Below are 17005 nucleotides of genomic sequence, written 5' to 3' on the forward strand. Positions count from 1 at the left end.
CGGAATAAACAATGGACAATGGAGAAAAACACTCTCGCCCAGTGGAGTCTCTTTCATTTTTTTTTATTGGATTTGCTAATTCTATTTGAATTTGTGAGTGCGCCAAGGATCTGTAAATTAAAGTCTAGACACCTCTAGAATGTAAGCTTTTCATGCCCGCACAGGAATCCGTTTGGAATGCTACAGTTTGAAAACTACTGTACAGATTTACACCAATCCAGGCAAAGGACTACTTTAACTAAAGGGATATAAACATGCCAGGCTGTTTTTTCTATATTGAGAAGCAAAGGATTTTATGAGATTAAAATGGGAACTACATGAAAAATGCCATGAAGACTCTTAAGTGGATGTCCTTTCTGAATGTTTTTGTCAAGTTATTATGAAAACAAAAAACAGACTTTTCAATGTAAGTTGTGTGCTAACCTGAACTAGGTACGTGCAATCATCGCCATGGTAATCTATCTATCTATCTATCTATCTATCTATCTATCTATCTATCTATCTATCTATCTATCTCTCTGTGATTACCTCTTCCAAGGTAGGAGAACGTAATTATTAAAAAAGGGGGGTTGATATATATATATATATATATATATATATATATATATATTTATATATATATATATATATATATATATATATATATATTCACTGAAAAAACCACACATGTTATAGTTAGCTGGACATTACACTCATATAAAACCATTGAAATTCCCCCGGTATAGTTAGTTCAGCTAACTATAACTTGCGTGCCTGCAATGCACTGCTGATGATGTCATATATAACATCACTCATGACATGGTCAGTGACATCACTCATGACATCACTGATGACATCTCAAATGACATCACTGATGGTTTTTTCAGTGAATTTCTAAGGTTTTTTAAATGCTAATTCCTAACTATAACGTGTGTGCAACCTATGGTTTTTTCAGTGGTACCGCGAAAATTATCCCTGAAGACGAGGTCGGGGTGTGTGAAACTTCGAGTCAAGCCACTGGGCATTGGTCAGCCATCACTGTATGGGCTGAAACCGTGAACTCAAAGTACCAGCATGCCTCTGGTCTCGACATCGTCACAGGAGGCAGTACTACTGAAAGCGGAGGCGGGGGATTTACATCTACAAAAGGAGTGACCAGAGTTAATGCTCAGGACCCTGATTATCCCCAGCTGTGAGGCTCTATGAGGAAACGAGAACCGGCACTGATGAAAGCTAAGACACTCACTAGAAACGCGTCTGCCTGACGTTTCCTGGACTTTGCTGTGATTTTACGCGTAATAAATCCAGGTGGGAGCCAGCATATGTCGGGCTCATTCTTTCTTTTGAGGGTGAGCGTGGTGTTCATATAAAGAGCCAGTATGCTGTTCCCTGGCTCACCGGCATGCCCTCTTGATCTGGTGTGACACGAAAAATCAGCAATTTTGGTATTTGTATAAAACTACAACGTGTCACCCCCCAAGCGGTCTCACAGTATTTTGGCTGGGACTTACTGCTTTGGGGAAAGAGGCTGCAGCGTGTCTGCAGGGGCCCCACCTGTTACCGCGAAAATTATACCTGAAGACGAGGTCGGGGTGTGTGAAACTTCGAGTCAAGCCACTGGGCATTGGTCAGCCATCACTGTATGGGCTGAAACCGTGAACTCAAAGTACCAGCATGCCTCTGGTCTCGACATCGTCACAGGAGGCAGTACTACTGAAAGCGGAGGCGAGGGATTTACATCTACAAAAGGAGTGACCAGAGTTAATGCTCAGGACCCTGATTATCCCCAGCTCTGAGGCTCTATGAGGAAATGAGAACCGGCACTGATGAAAGCTAAGCTAAGACACTCGCTAGAAACGCGTCTGCCTGACGTTTCCTGGACTTTGCTGTGATTTTACGCGTAATAAATCCAGGTGGGAGCCAGCATATGTCGGGCTCATTCTTTCTTTTGAGGGTGAGCGTGGTGTACATATATATATATATATATATATATATACATATATATATATATATGCGCACTGGAAAACTAAACAGCCACTTCCCTTACAAAGAAGTACAAAGTTTGCATGTCTGCAGCCTTTCTTATTTTTCACCTTATTAATCTTCCGCTCAATCAACACATCATCCACACATACACACACCTACTTGCTGCCTTTCTTGGCTGGGGTGGTCAATTATTCTTCTTTAATTCAAATTCAAAGTGCAGGCCCTTTATCGAGGTTTTTTATTATAACAACTACCGCAGCCGAAGGCACTATGAAATTTGCACACTTGCTCCCTTTCTTGGCTGCACTTATCAATTATTCTTCAATTTCATATTTTGATTCAAACTCAAGGCCCTTTATCAAGCCTTTTTGTTGTAATTACTGTTGCAGTGATTCTGCTCCTACACACAACTGTGCTTAAAGACTTACGACCTCAGTGAATTACGGTGTTCCAAACCCCACCTTAGTACCCAAACCCCCTAACAGACTAGCAATCAGTGACTCATTGGTTCTTCGTCCTATAGCAAAAACACCAATTATTAGTCAACCCAGAACATGCGACTTAGGTTACCTCAGGTAAGGTGGATAACAAGAGCACTCTTTTGTTACAGTCTTACACCAGCCCAAAACAAGCACTAAATAAAGACACCTGCAACTTTGAAATGTTTATTTCAAACACCGTAATCTCATGCCCAGTACCTTAGATAATACAAGCAAACATATTATGATAAACAACGTTTTCAGCATTGTTACTATTCCATAAAATACAAAGGGAGAAAGCATCCTATAATGCAAAAGGGAAACAGATTTAAAATATACCTATATTTCACCCTCCCTACCTAGCAGGTTAGTTTATAACTACAGAAGATCTCATACGACTACATAGGCAGACCCATACCTCTGGTACTCAGCAGTAGTGGATCACATTGAGTTCTACACAAACTGTCGGTATACAAATGTTCTCCAACTGTGTGTAATCATGCCTGCACAGTGCATTATGAAACGCGCCACTATCAGAGGTGCCACAGCTGCATATGTCTTATGGCTCGATCGTGCAAGGATCATTCCGAATAACAGACACAGTATCCAAGATAACCTTGATGTTTCAGGCTCTCACTATACACACTAAAGTAGCGAGGCAGTCTACAAATGTAGTATAACAAATTATTCTCATATGAAGCAAAATACTCAGCCTTCTCTAAACAATATTGCAAGTGCGTGTTGTGTGCAAAGCAGAGCAGGAAAACAAAAATGGCGTTTAAGCTTCTAATAAACCCATGCTAACGGTGCAAGGCTCAGCCCACAACACCTTTCCTTGACCAAAGCACATAATATAAACGTGGGCAAATTACGAACGCAGAGTCCAAGCATAAAAAGCAGAGTCAATTTCAATTTTGCAAAAAAAATTATTCGATCTTTGATAGAAAGCAGTAACTAAATAATAAAGAATAGGTAGAAAAATCAAACAGTCTTATTCCACCAGCATATAAGCACAGTATGTAGCAACAGCCTCCAAGAGGAAGTCATTGTTCTCATCTGAAAACATTTCGGCCATCCAATTCAATAACGGGAATGAACATACATGTTCCTCAACTACCGGAGCCTCTATCACCATCGGAGGAAAACTCAGGTCATCTTCAATGTAACTGCGTGCCAAGAAGTCATACACCACTGCAAAAACATTCCAACGTCCCATTATTCCATGTATCGCTGCTAAGGCCATAATCCCCCACCAGAACAGAGCAAGTCAAGAACCACCAAGGGGCTCATCAGCTGGTCATAATCCGCGTTGGGAGACACCGTACTGCAGAGACACAAATCCAGGGCCAGTCGAAATCGCAGCTCAGGCAATGGAAGACAGGTTGAACGCATGTGAAAAAGGAGAATCGAAACGATAATCCATAAGCTGCGCTCAATGTAGCCAGAGGCAGCGCTCCGTAATAACTAAGCATTCGGTTGCGCGGCAGAAACCCCCTGGACATATTGTCAGGTGCTGCAGGATGTGCATCCATTTTTAAGTAAACAAATTAATAGAAACACACCAGCAACTAATGCAAGCATTAAGGAGAATCCACCAAAGATGCTGGAAAAAATCGAATGAAAAAACGCAGACAAGACACCAAATATAGTTTCTACAGAAGTCACAAGGCCACTGCTTATAACTTTAAAAAAGTAAGCTAACCCCGTACTCGAGGACACATTAAAGATAGTCTAAACTAACTCCCTAAAATCCAGGGGCATTTAATAAAGCATGCACTTCTGTGCGGGTGTGTGCTACATGAAGGACAAATCTTTCTCTAGCAGATGTAAGAGCAACCTCTTTTTGAGACAATAGCGCTCTTATACGGCTCATTTGCTTGACTGTGCTTTCAAGGTTGGAAACGACGGCCAGAGGGAAACATCCAGCTTCCCATGCAGAGGAGTAAACACAACTTTTTTATAGCAAACCGCACGCTCAGTTACCGTAATCATGTAAGCGATGCCTGCTAACATCGCACAACAATCTGGATTATTTCAAAGTAAATAACTCCCGTTTGCCAGTAAACTGAACATTGGTATGAAAGCAGGTGTTGGAGTGCCTTTCAAAACTCAGGCCAAATTAGCCGCATCTTGATTACAAGAGACATACAATTGTATGTGTCTACAAATTAAGGAGTGATCTAGTACTATTGTGCAATCCTCGCCAGTCTGATAAACTTATTTTCCCTCCCTCAGGCACCTATATATAAATGGTAATAACCAAGCTTCATGGAGATACGCGCTCCCTCAAGAGCCATATCTGCCTATAGCATAGTATTTCATACAAACCTCAAGCTTAAACAGTCTTAAAAAAGTAACATTATGATACAGTGGATAAGCCACACAGCTGAATCGGATCTCCAATGAGTGACCACTTGTAACAATTCTCATAGCGCGCCTTGTGCTCTGATTTGACAGTGAGAGAGTGATCGCACCATAGTTTGTCTGCTAATCATTTTCAGCATACGCTACGAATACGCTTTCACGTTACGCATCGCATCAAAGCTTACGTATGACGTCACGTACTGCGCCCCGTACGCGAAAGACGCAAATGTTTTTAATTGTTCAAAAACATATATTTATGTATTTAATGAACATATTTATAGAATACATTATGTAGGATACTTATGAAAGTAGTTTTTTTAAACTTTGAACAATCGTATATTACTTTTAAAAGCAATTACACAAATTGCGGTGGAACGTCATACGAACCCACATCGTAAGCGTACGCAAAGCCTTGTGACTTTAAAAGAAGAGATTTCATTGGTTCATAACACTTCCTATTCCAACTGTTGAAAGTTCCGTCCCATTTTAATCATTCTACTTTCACTTTCTAAGAAGAAACATCTCTTCTGAGAATATTGTCAAATAGAAGGAAAATTACCATAATAACACCAATGGACTCATCGTCCACCCATTCTTCAGAGGAATATTTCATTCCTGAAGAACCTACAAAGAAGAGGAAAGAAGCTCTGATTTGCATGTTTTTTACTTTCCCTGAAGGGCAAAAAAAGGTTAATGCTCTGTTAGTAACCTATACAATTTGCCAAACAACTCTTTCAAGGGATGATCCATCTAAAAAATACTCCTTTGGCACAGCAAATATGGAGCGACACGTCAAGAACTTGCACCCCAAAAACTTTCCTCGAGCTGCAACACGGAGGTTGCAGGACAACCCACCTGCTACTACACCAAGCACATCAACTGCTGCACCAGCATTTTCAGCAAGCAGCCCACACCCACAAATTGATCCTGATTTTGCTAAAGTTAAAATTCTATGAATTTATTGCAATAAACTTTTGTGTTATGGGGAACAGTCCATTGACCTGATAAAACGCAGGAAGCAGAAGCATCGCTATCCTCGACATTAGTTTTTTTTTTTCATTCTTATGTTCCTGTTGGACATTTTTTGAGTTCCAGTTCCATTTTTTTGCTTTTAAAAAAAACTTGTTCACAAAACACAAAAAAAATAGAAAACTAAAAACACAAAAAAAAACAGAATTATAACAATCTGCTCCTAATTACCACACGGACACAGAGATAAGAATGTGAGGTTTAATGTCCCAAGCGCCGGTAATGCTACTTCCCATTGCTAGACTCGCGTCAACTCCCGTGGCCGCCTACGTTCTCAGAATGCACTGGGTCCATGCTCGGGTAAACTAGAGCGTGTCGCCACATGAATGTTTAAGGAGCTGCAAAGGGACCCCATCCCCTGGGACTCAAAAAATAACATTTGGGACCGTGTGGGGAACCCCAATACCCCACGGTCCCAGCCAGCTCCCCGCGTCATTCAGAACCCGGCATTACTTTGTCAGAGAGACCAGTTCATATGCTCCTCTCTCTAACAAAAAGCAATCTGCTTTCCTACTTAAAAAGCATGTTAACTTGCTCTCTCTTTCAAATAGGAAAGCGGTTTGCTGTACTAAAGTGGAAGCCGCGACTCTCCCGCCCTACCATAGCAAACAGCAGTGTCCCAGGGGAAGGCACCTCGGGACACTGCAGGAGCCGGTCCTGGGAGGTGTCGGAGCCCAGGGCCATCAAGAACTCCAGGAGGGAGGCCGCGCGACCCCCTCCCAACATTAAAAAGCCCCGAAAGGTGGTGGTCCCCGCGGCTGGGGGGTCAGTGCTGTCACAGACCCCCCAATTTTAAATATTACTGCCCCAGGAAGGTGGCGGTCCCCGGAGCATGTGGGGGAGCCATGAACCCCCCTGCATACTTAAAAAGAAAATCTCGGGGTGGTGTTCCCCGGGGCTCGGGGGACCTTTCAACTCCCCCATTATAAAGAAAATTGCCCCCGGGAGCTGATTAAGAATAAAACGGACTTCTACTTTTTTTTTTCCTTTTCCACCGCATACGAGTACGATACGCGTACCCCGCTGTTTTTAAATTGAAAAAAAACAAAAAATGTGGGGCCTAAAGATCCATGTGGGACCCCCTCAGCAGCCCTAGAGGGTCAACATTTTTCTACCCTGCCCCCTTTCCTTATTTTTCAACCTTGTTTTACTGTTTTCTTGTGACTCGGTGCTACCGAGGCACAAGATGGCCGCCAACACTTCCTGGCTTCGAGTGTTGACAGACAGTTGACAGCCAATCAGCATGCAGCTTGTGCTCATAATTGAACGGATCTCCGTCCGCGTGTAGAACTCTGTCTCTAGATATCGCTATGATTTTACTTGGAATTTTATCAGAAACTACTGAACGGATTTACACCATTTAACAATAAGCACAATCTGCAAACTGAACTCTACCTCTTTGCCAAATCTGGTGTACTTCCGTTCAGCCGTACGGGCTGTAGCCCTGGCTAAAGGTCCCTATGGAAAATTGCATGGGGAAAACATGTTTTGGGACCCCCCTTTTTAATCCGCTCCCACTTGACGAATCACTCCCAAACGTTCACGGAAGGAGCGGAACCGAGCAGGCCATTTTCTTGGAGAAATTTTCGAAGATTCGTCCACCGGTGCCAAAGTTATTCCAAATAGAATGTTGTGGATTTCCTATGGAAACTAGATCCTAACTATAACTACCTACTGGCGACCGCCAGTAGGTAACATATATATATATATATATTAGGGCTGGGCGTAGTTTGCGATGTGGCACTTCGCGGATCTACGCGAAGTGCACTTCACACTACGCGAGCTACGCTTAGCACTACGCGAACTGCATAATAGCATGTTCACTCTATGCAAGATGCCGTTTTCAATGATTGCATAGTGCGGACAAGCATCCGGCACTGTGCAATCATTGAAAATGGCATCTTGCACAGCGCAAGCTGTAGTCTTCTGCCGCTCAAGGAGATTTTTACTCGAGCGGCAGCTTTCTCAACGCGGACTGGTAGTTTCTCATCGTGAGCGGTCACGAGCATACAGGACCACTCGCAAATCGAAACCAGACCTCCCCGCGTTGAGAATCTCGCAGGGAGGTTTATTTTTCACGCTCGCGATCAGCAACTTGATGTTGCTGATCGCGAACGAGGAAAAAGTCTCGCCAGGATGTCATTTTGCTTGCTCGCGGTCGCCAACTTGACGTTGAGGGGGCGAGCAAGCAAAAAATTGTAGTGGCGATATAACTACTTACAAAAAATAATTTACTTCCTAATGAAATCTTTGCAGTCTCCTTTCTTCCCTTTCCTGAGTGATTGTTACTCTCCTAGTACTTGCCCCCTTAAATGATTACCGATTGAGTTGTTGTCTTTTGGTTACAAACTCCACCCGGGTCTCTGCTGGGTTAACGGGTTTACTCCTGCTCTCCAATTCCATTGCTCATAACTTTGACACGTTTGACAAATCTTAACGACATTTTCCAAAAACAGGTGTCCTCCTAATTCTAATTGTGCATGGAAAGTTTTGGTGTAATCCGTCAAGCGGGTGTCAAGAAAAAGGGGGACTAAAAAAAAGTGAATTTCCAATGTTAATTCCAATGGAGATTTTAGACACAACTACATCCCGAACTGCTTAACGGGATTGCACCAAATTTGGCAGAAAGCTAGCGTTTGGTCCAGAACGAGTCCTTTTTGGTATTTGGTGTAAATCAGTTCAGTAGTTTTGGAGATATTAAAGGAAAAATAAATGTGTATATATGGGCAGAGCTTAAGCACAGATCTCTTGGTGAGATCTGATTGGCTGTCAGCACTTTAACCAGGACGTGCTTGTAGCCATCTTAGGACCAATATACATACTAGCACCCCATTAAATGTCATTGTAGGGAATGGCAGGTTTAGAGGGTCACAAAAGGAGCAGGTATAAAGGGTGATAACAGATTTTAGTTGAACTATAAATTATTTGTTGATGGTTCCATACTAATTTTAGGAATTGTGGTGTGTTCTAAGGTGATTTTACGCTGTGAAAAATGCTGGCTTTCTGCTGAGATTTTATTAATCATGTTTGAGAAAAAACTGTTTTCTTTTGATTTTCTCATAGAGGTCATGGAAGGTGCTCCAGAAGCTAAAATGAGAGAATATTTTTTATCAATTCTACGCCAGGACCGGACGTAAGGATTATGCATTTCTTTCATCACTTTTTTAACTCAGCAGCCTTTAAAGAACATATTAAAGAAAAAACAACAAAGACTACATATCCCATGAACCATAGGGGTATGAGTCTCCAGCGTAATCATAGTCCAATCCGGTGTATATAACTCTATGATGTCCCTTTCTGTTCCTTTTTCTTCACTGCTTGTCATTTAAGTCACTACCTTTCATTACTGTCTTATTTCCTTGCTATATATTGTTGTAGCGATATCGATTTACTGTGTTCTAGCATTTTATTACATCTATTACGCTGATAGCGCTTATTATAGCTTGGTATAGGCGCGGTAGGCAATTTAGCCCGCGTGCACTTCCCGCTCCCTTACGGGTCCTGAAGGGGTGCTGTTGCGTGCTGTCTTCATTTCTGCCAGGCTCGATACTGCCTAGTGAGGTGGCTCTATTCAAGCACTCTCACTGGCAGCACATGCACGTCTGGGGAGAATCACAGTGAGGCTCTGTGAAGCTTTCAGTTCTCTTCTCTCCCACCAACCATTGCACTTGACACTGCTTGGTTTCAGTGTTCTCCCTACGGTGGCATAGGAGCTTCAATGCCATCTGGTGGCAATCTGAAGGTACTGCAGCTGTTTAGATGGCAACTGAGCACTTTTTTTTTGTGTCACTGCGCCATTCACTATCACTAGCACGTTCAGTGCACAATTGTGTGTTCTGGTTACTTTTGCATAAACTATATTGTAGTGCCGATATAGCTACTTACAAAAAAGAATTTACTTCCTAATGAAATCTTTTTTTTTTTAAATCTTTTTTTAGTGGGCTGTACAGGAAGGTGTTAAGGGCTAAGTAAACTACTGTTGTGCTCTCACCTTCCCCAAAAAAATATAAATTCTACCAGAGATCATGAATATTACTCCTTTCAGGAGGCTGAGTAGACACCCTAGTGCCTCCCTGTGGGGGTCAGCCAAAGGCTGTCCCAGGCTATATCCAGAGCGCTGGCCCCACTTAGGTATCAAGTGGATAAATAGGTCAAATGTATGCCTGGGGTAGTCAGCGACCCTTCATCTCTGGAAGCAGAACCTAGTGGTAGTGTGACAGGGGGAAAAAGGCGTCTTAACATGATGCAAGCATCTGGAAGGATAGGCTTAGAACAAAAAGCTTCTGTAAGAGTGCAAACACGCTTACACATGTAGCCTACTGGGCGGAAGATGAATGCAGGAAAAACTGCAATGCAGTCGCCCAAAATCTTGACCTTGATAGAGGGGTTCCCTATAGAGGGGAGGGTGAATCACATGGGGACAGACCAAGTCGCCCGGGATCCAATTCCTCTCATTCCCCTGGAGGGGACGGTGGGCATTCGGACACCCGAGTCGACCTTTGAGAAGTTTTACTTTAAACCTATTTCTGAGGCAGCCACTCTGGTAGTAAGTGAGCTTTGAACATGCATAATCCTTGCCTTCAGTCTTGATATAGAATGAAAAATGTTCTAGTTAACAAGAAGCAACGTTTGAATGCTATTAAAGACAAGGAGGCAAGGATTATCCCACCCAGGGACATCATTAAATAATTTTTGGACCCACCTGATAGTACTTCGTTCTCAGTAAATAAAGTTAATATAATATGTCCATTTAATTGGATGTTCATGGAATTGGTGTAAATGTTTTCTCAAACTGTAAAGTAATTAAGGTGATAAAATCATGGTTGTGAATACGTTTTTTTAATAATATTACAAAGAATTGGGTAACGTGTGTTACCTCTCTGTTGTAGGGAATAATCAGCATTTCAAATAGGACAATCATTCAAGGTTAACTTCCTCTAGTGAAGAAGAGGAACAGGGACGGACGTCATACAGTTATATACACCAGATTGTAATATGATTGGACTATGATTACTATGGAGAGTCAGCCCCCTATGGTTCATTGGATATGTAGTCTGTGTTGTTTTGTATTTATTATGTTTTTTAAAGGCTGCTGATTTAATAAAGTGAAGAACCAAATGCATAATCCTCACCTCCTTGTCCTTAATAGAATTGAAACTTTCCTTCTCGTTACCAAGGATTTTTTTAATTCACACTATCTTTCCCAACCATTTGAGAATAGAGGTTGGCATTCTGAGTAAAGTATGTACTTCCAGCAGCTGCAGCACCTGTCGGTTGACTCCCTTGTGTTCTGCTACAGCTACGCAGAGTGTTCTAAAGAACAACTAGAGCGCTAACAGTCTTACTTATGACAAAAGTATGGCACACCTGAAGCCACCTTGATTGAATCAAACTAGTGAAACTTAAAACATTTAATTTAGAAAGTAACAAAATGAGGGGGTCCATTTTGTCATTAAAATTATGGTTAGTGCTGTAGAAAGAAAAATGAGGACACGTTTTAAGTGAGTTCTCAAATATCTTTCTCTTTTACTTATTTAAAACTTTCTGCCATGCAGACGGAAACATGCAATTTCAACATCAGTAGCAGACTGCCAGTTAACTCGCTGATGATCAGCAGCTTTAGGACAGTGTTCTAATGAGCAACCGGAGTGCTAACATTCTGAATGTATGCAAAAAGTGTGGCACCTCTGAATGCCATCTTGATGGAATCAAAGTGGAAAACTGAAAGAATTTTCTACTGAGGATACTGCTGTAAATGAGGACATTTAGGAGCTTCATAACAAATAAGTTATCAGAGAAATGCTACAGCAACAAATCACCCCCCAGTCAAGGGTTAAATCCATCGCTCGCTAAGCCACCCCAGTTTGAACCCAGCCAAATGCAAATCAGTCTTGACCCTGTTCCTCATGGGTACAGTCCAGCCCGAACTGCCAAGCCGGGTCCTCATACAAGCATCCTGGGATCGGTTTTGGGGTAACACCCCTCATCAGCCAGGCCAACTTGAATCTAGCGGCAGAGCGAGCAAGGGTTAACGCCACATCCTCTCCCCTATGTGTAACATATAATTAAGTGATCAACTGCATAATAAATAAAGATAGCAAATAATGTAATAGTGCTTTGTTGCTATTTGAGAACTCAGAAACTATGTCCTCGTTTTCGTTTTTTAAGAGCACTAACCATAATTTCTATAGGAATAAGACCCTCTCATTTTTATAATTTCCTAAGGGAATGCTTATGGTATTACAGTTTTGATTACATCAACATGACATCAGGCGTGCCACACTTTTCTAATAAATATAGAATGTTAGCAATCTAGTTGTTCATTAAAATACTGTTGGGAGGCAGAGGTCAGGGGCACAGACTCAAATAATTGAGGGCAAGGAGGAGGGTGCAGAGGCAGCACATTAACCATGCTAGGCAGATGAGAGTGCAGTGGCAGCACAACGGACCATGGAAGGCAGGGGAAAGGGGCAACAAAAAGGCTTTATTTTATCCATCTTCTCTTTTTCAATGTAAGCCAATTGTAAAAATCAATTCCCCAGTTTTTTATTCAAAACCTCTCTCTTACCAAGTTCAAAATGTTGGCAAGTATGGTGCATTGGATCACTGCTGGCAGGAGGAATGGGGAAGGGGCATGGACTGAGATAACAGAGGACAGGAGGGAGATGGGCAGGAGCACCAAACTGATCTTACAGGGAGGCGTCCAAAGTTGCAGCAACACAATACAACACACAGGGCAAGCGGAATGGCCGTGCAGAACAACAGACCATGGAAAGCATTAGGGCCATGTACTTGAACAACAGAGTGCAGAATGGAAAGAGGCAAGGGCAGCAAGCTGATCATACTGGACAGGCAGGAGGTTCAGTTGGAGCATAATGGACCTTAAAGGGCAGGAGTGAGGGGGCAGGGCACAACAATGGACCAGACAAGGCAGGAGGGTGGGGGCAGGGGTCTGCTCATGGAAAAAAGGAGGGCAGGAGGCAAGAAGGCAAGGGGGCAGGGCAGGAGCAGCAAGCTGACCATGGAGGGCAGGCAGGATGGGAACTAGAAATACAACACACCATGAAGAGCAATATGAGAGTATAATGGCATACACACAGAGAATGGAGGGAATGTGGGAGGGGGTCAGGGGCAGCAAGCTTACCAGATAGGGCAGGTGGGAGGGGATGGCAGCACAAAAGACCATGCATGGCAAACTTGAGGGTTAGTGACAGCACTATAGCCTTAGTGGGCAGGAGGGACGGGGTAGGGGCATGCACAAACGACTATGGAGGACAGAAGGCAGGTGTAGGGGCTGGACACAGACAAGAGAGGACGGATGAAGGGGCTTCACAACAGACCAAGCAGGGTCGGCAGACAGGAAGGAAGAGCAGTTGCAGCACAAGAGTGCATGGAGGGCAGAAGGGAGTGTCAGAAAAATGGACCATGGAGGACAGGAGGGAGGGGATAAGTGCATGGAACTTGGACAGGCAGGGTGGAGGTGGCAGGAACACGTGGCAGCCATTTGACCATGCTAGGCAGGTGGGAAGGACAGCAGCAGTGCAAAAGAACACTCAGAGTAGATAGGAGGGGGGTAGTGGCAGGTCCATGCAACATGGTGGGCAAAAAGGAGGGAGCAGGGGCATACACACTGACATCAGAGGGCAGGGGAAGGAGAGTAGAGGCAGCAAGCTAAGCACAGAGGCTAAGCAGGAGTGCAATGATGGAGCATAAAATTGTGCAACAAAGGGCTGGAGGAGTGGGCAGGGACAGCAAGCTAAATAGAAGGCAAATGCAGCACACCGGACCATGCAGGGCAGAAGGGAGGGGTCTGGTACTGGTGCATGGACTCGGACAACAGAGGGTAGGAAGGAGGTAGATGGGGCAGCAAGCTAACTGTTCAGAGCAGGTGGGAAGGGCAATGGCAGAACAACATCCAAACAGGGCTTAATGAGGAAGCAGGGGCATGGACAATGGATGGCAAGGAGGAGGGAGGCAGAAACAGAAAGCTTGGGTGAGGGCAGCACAAGGCCCCGTGCAGTGCGATGGGAATCTTACTTAACCATAAAATAAACATTTACGAGATTCCTCCCTCCCTATGCATAAAAAAAGGCCCTGGGTGATGGGGTCCCCAGGGCCTAATAAGGCTTGGGGAGGGAGGGCCATGCCCACTCCTTTAATTAAAAAAATAAGGCTCTAGGAAGGGGGCCATGTGGCCCTCTCACCTTTAATTTAAGTAGTGGCCTTGGGAAAAGGGCTCCACAGGGCCTAATAATGCTTGGGGAAGGGGGGGGGGGGTCAAGCGGCCCCTGTCCCCTTTATTTAAAAACATGACCATGGGGGATGGGGTCACAGGGCCTAATAAGGCTCAGAGAGGGGGTGCCACACGCTCATGGCCTCTCATATTACATCTCATGACATGCTCAGTGACATCACTGATGACATCTGAAATGATGCCCCTTCCATAAAAAAATGGCCCTGGGGGATGGGGTCTCCAGTGCCTATCCAGGCTTGGGGAGAGAGGCCACCTGCCTTCCCTCCTCTTTAAAAATAAAAGGCCCGAGGAGAGGGGTGACTACTTGTCCCCCTCCACTTATTTAAAAAAACCTGGGGGATGCATTGCCAAGGGCTTAATAGTATGAGGTCCTGTGGAAACACACCAAAGTATAGGGTGGGGGTTAGCTTTAAGTATGGTAGTGAAATACTACTTTACCTTAAAAAAAAACTAGAAATTCACAAAAAAATCCTAAGGTTAAAGTAATGTTCTAGTTAGGTGTGATAAAAAGATCTGCTTTTGTTTTTTTCTTAAAACCTTAGCAATTCACTGAAAAACCGAAGGTTAAAGTAACATTATAGTTAGGTGAATATATATATATATATATATATATATATATACTAGCAGCCCGTCCCGACCTTGTGCGGGTGCAACAGGATTCCCCGACCCCCGCCCGCCCAACATTGTGCAGCAGCCCGGGCCCCCGCCCGGCCCGTCCCCCGCCTGCCCCGACCCCCGCCTGCCCCGACTCCCACCTGCCCCGACCCCCGCCTGCCCCTACTTGGGTCCCCTTACCTGAGCCGCCGCTCCTCCCGCCTGCCAGCTGCTCGCACCGCCGCTGGCCTGTCCGCTGGCCTGTCCTCTGCTCCTCACGTCACCGCTCCTCCCCCGCGCCATGTCCGCCGCTCCTCGTCGCGATCCTGGACGCTGCTCCTCCCCGTGCTCCTGACGTGAGCACGCACGTCGCGGCCGGCGCTAATTCGGAGGGACTACTTTTTTTTTTACTGTAAATTTTTTCTTTATTTATATAGCCTATAACCATCTACACACCCTGACGATTCCAACGGTGTATCGGGTGTGTGGAGTTGGCGCTGTGGTCCCCGAGTTTACCCGCCTCAAAGGCTGAAAGTTCTTCCTTTATTATAGTGGTATAGATTGTGAAAGCAAAGAAAAGTGTAACGATAGTGCAGCTAAGTTTAATGTTTAATTGCAGTGCTGTTTATGTCCTTTAATGTTTATGTTGTCCCGTGTTTCTGAATTGGTGATGTATGTTTTTGTAAATGTTTTGCAACTGTAATGAAAGATTTGAATGTGTCAAAGGTATTTCTGTGTCTGTTCGCAGTACAGTATTGTGAAAGGGTCTCCTTTCAAATTAATTTTTTTGTTTTAAACTCGTGCCCCTTTATTACTCCCCTAGTTGTTCTGCTACCATGTAGATGTTTTTTTGCACAGCCGAGTTATTGGTCCTTAAATGTGTGAATATTTGAGTGGGTAAAGGCAAGAGAACTGTGTGATAGGCAAAGCTTTGTTAATTAGTATACAGTTTATTTGCACAGCCGACTTAAAGGTCCTTAAATGTTTGAATATTTGAGTGGGTAAAGGCAAGAGAAGTGTGCGATAGGCAAAGCTTTGTTAATTAGTATACAGCAGCCCTGACTGTGAAAGGTAAATTAGCCTTACTGAAATGGCTATTTGGTTTAGAGCTCACCCCCTATTTGGGAAGTAGTAAACTGTGTCAAACTCTGTTTGAGTTATGGCAGGTATTGTTTTAGTGTTGCCTGTTACTTTAAAAGGGCAATAGTGTAGATGAAGGTTCAAGATTGTGTTGATAAAAGAGTGCGATAGCTGAAAGCTGTGTGAATTGGCATACAGCACTGTCTGAGTCAAAGTATAAATAGAGTTAAAGAATGCGTGATGTCTTTTCTTCTGGCAGCCCCGTGCGAATGTTTTATGTATTTCAAAGGCTGAAAGTCCGTTTTATCTTGCGCAGCAATTGTAGACAGTGGCACTGTGAGCAAGCCTTTCTTTGTAATGTTGAAGCAAAATTATGTTTGAGCCTCCGTTTTGTATTGCCAAGCAATTTTAGAGAGTGGCACTGCGAGCAAGGCTTTGTTTGTAATAGTGAATTAATGCCGGCACTCATTAATTATCGTGTTGTTCTTGGAGTGCTGGTAATGCAAATGCGAGTAGAGTGGCTGATAGATAAAGCGTTTTGTTGTATTTCTGAAGTAATGGCCGTAGTCGTTATTGTTCGTGTTTTTGGCGAAGTGTTGTCAATGAGAATGAGAGAAGACAGTGTGAGTAAGGCTTTCTTTGTAATTAGTAAGTAATGAGCGCACTCAGTAAGTAAGTCTAGTGAATGACAATGCGATTAGAGAGTGGCACAGCGCGAAATAAATGCAATGCAAGTGTTTTCCTAGCGTTCGAAGGTTGTGTGTCTCGTTTCCCTCTGCTAGCCCCCTATTACCAAGGTGCTCGTTAGACAAATCGGAGAAGGTTTTGCATATTTATAGTTGCAAGTACTGTGTGAAATGTGTGCAATGTAGCGTGATTGGTTTATTTTATAAGCCGCGCCCCTTTTTAGGTTTTGCTGGCAATGCGCACAAAGTACGCATGCGCTAGCAAAATCCTTATGTTTCTCTGTTTGGGTCGGGTATCCGCCCCCTCCTCGCCCCCTCCTCCCATTGGCTAGCTCCATAAATGGAGGCTAGCCATTGGGAGCCGGATCTGTCCGTCAAAGGCCGGACCAGATTCGGGGGCGTTCCCGACATTTTTTCCCTCTCCGCCTCTGCGATGTCGTCATCGCGGCGGTGGGCGGAGTTTCGTTTTTTTTTAAAATTTGGTTGTTTTTCCCATTACGCGGCTGACCGCCGCTGGAGGAAGTCGAGGTGAGTGTTTGTTAATGAATGTGCAT

Source organism: Lissotriton helveticus, chromosome 7 (genome assembly GCF_964261635.1).
Source record: "Lissotriton helveticus chromosome 7, aLisHel1.1, whole genome shotgun sequence".
NCBI lineage: Eukaryota > Metazoa > Chordata > Amphibia > Caudata > Salamandridae > Lissotriton > Lissotriton helveticus.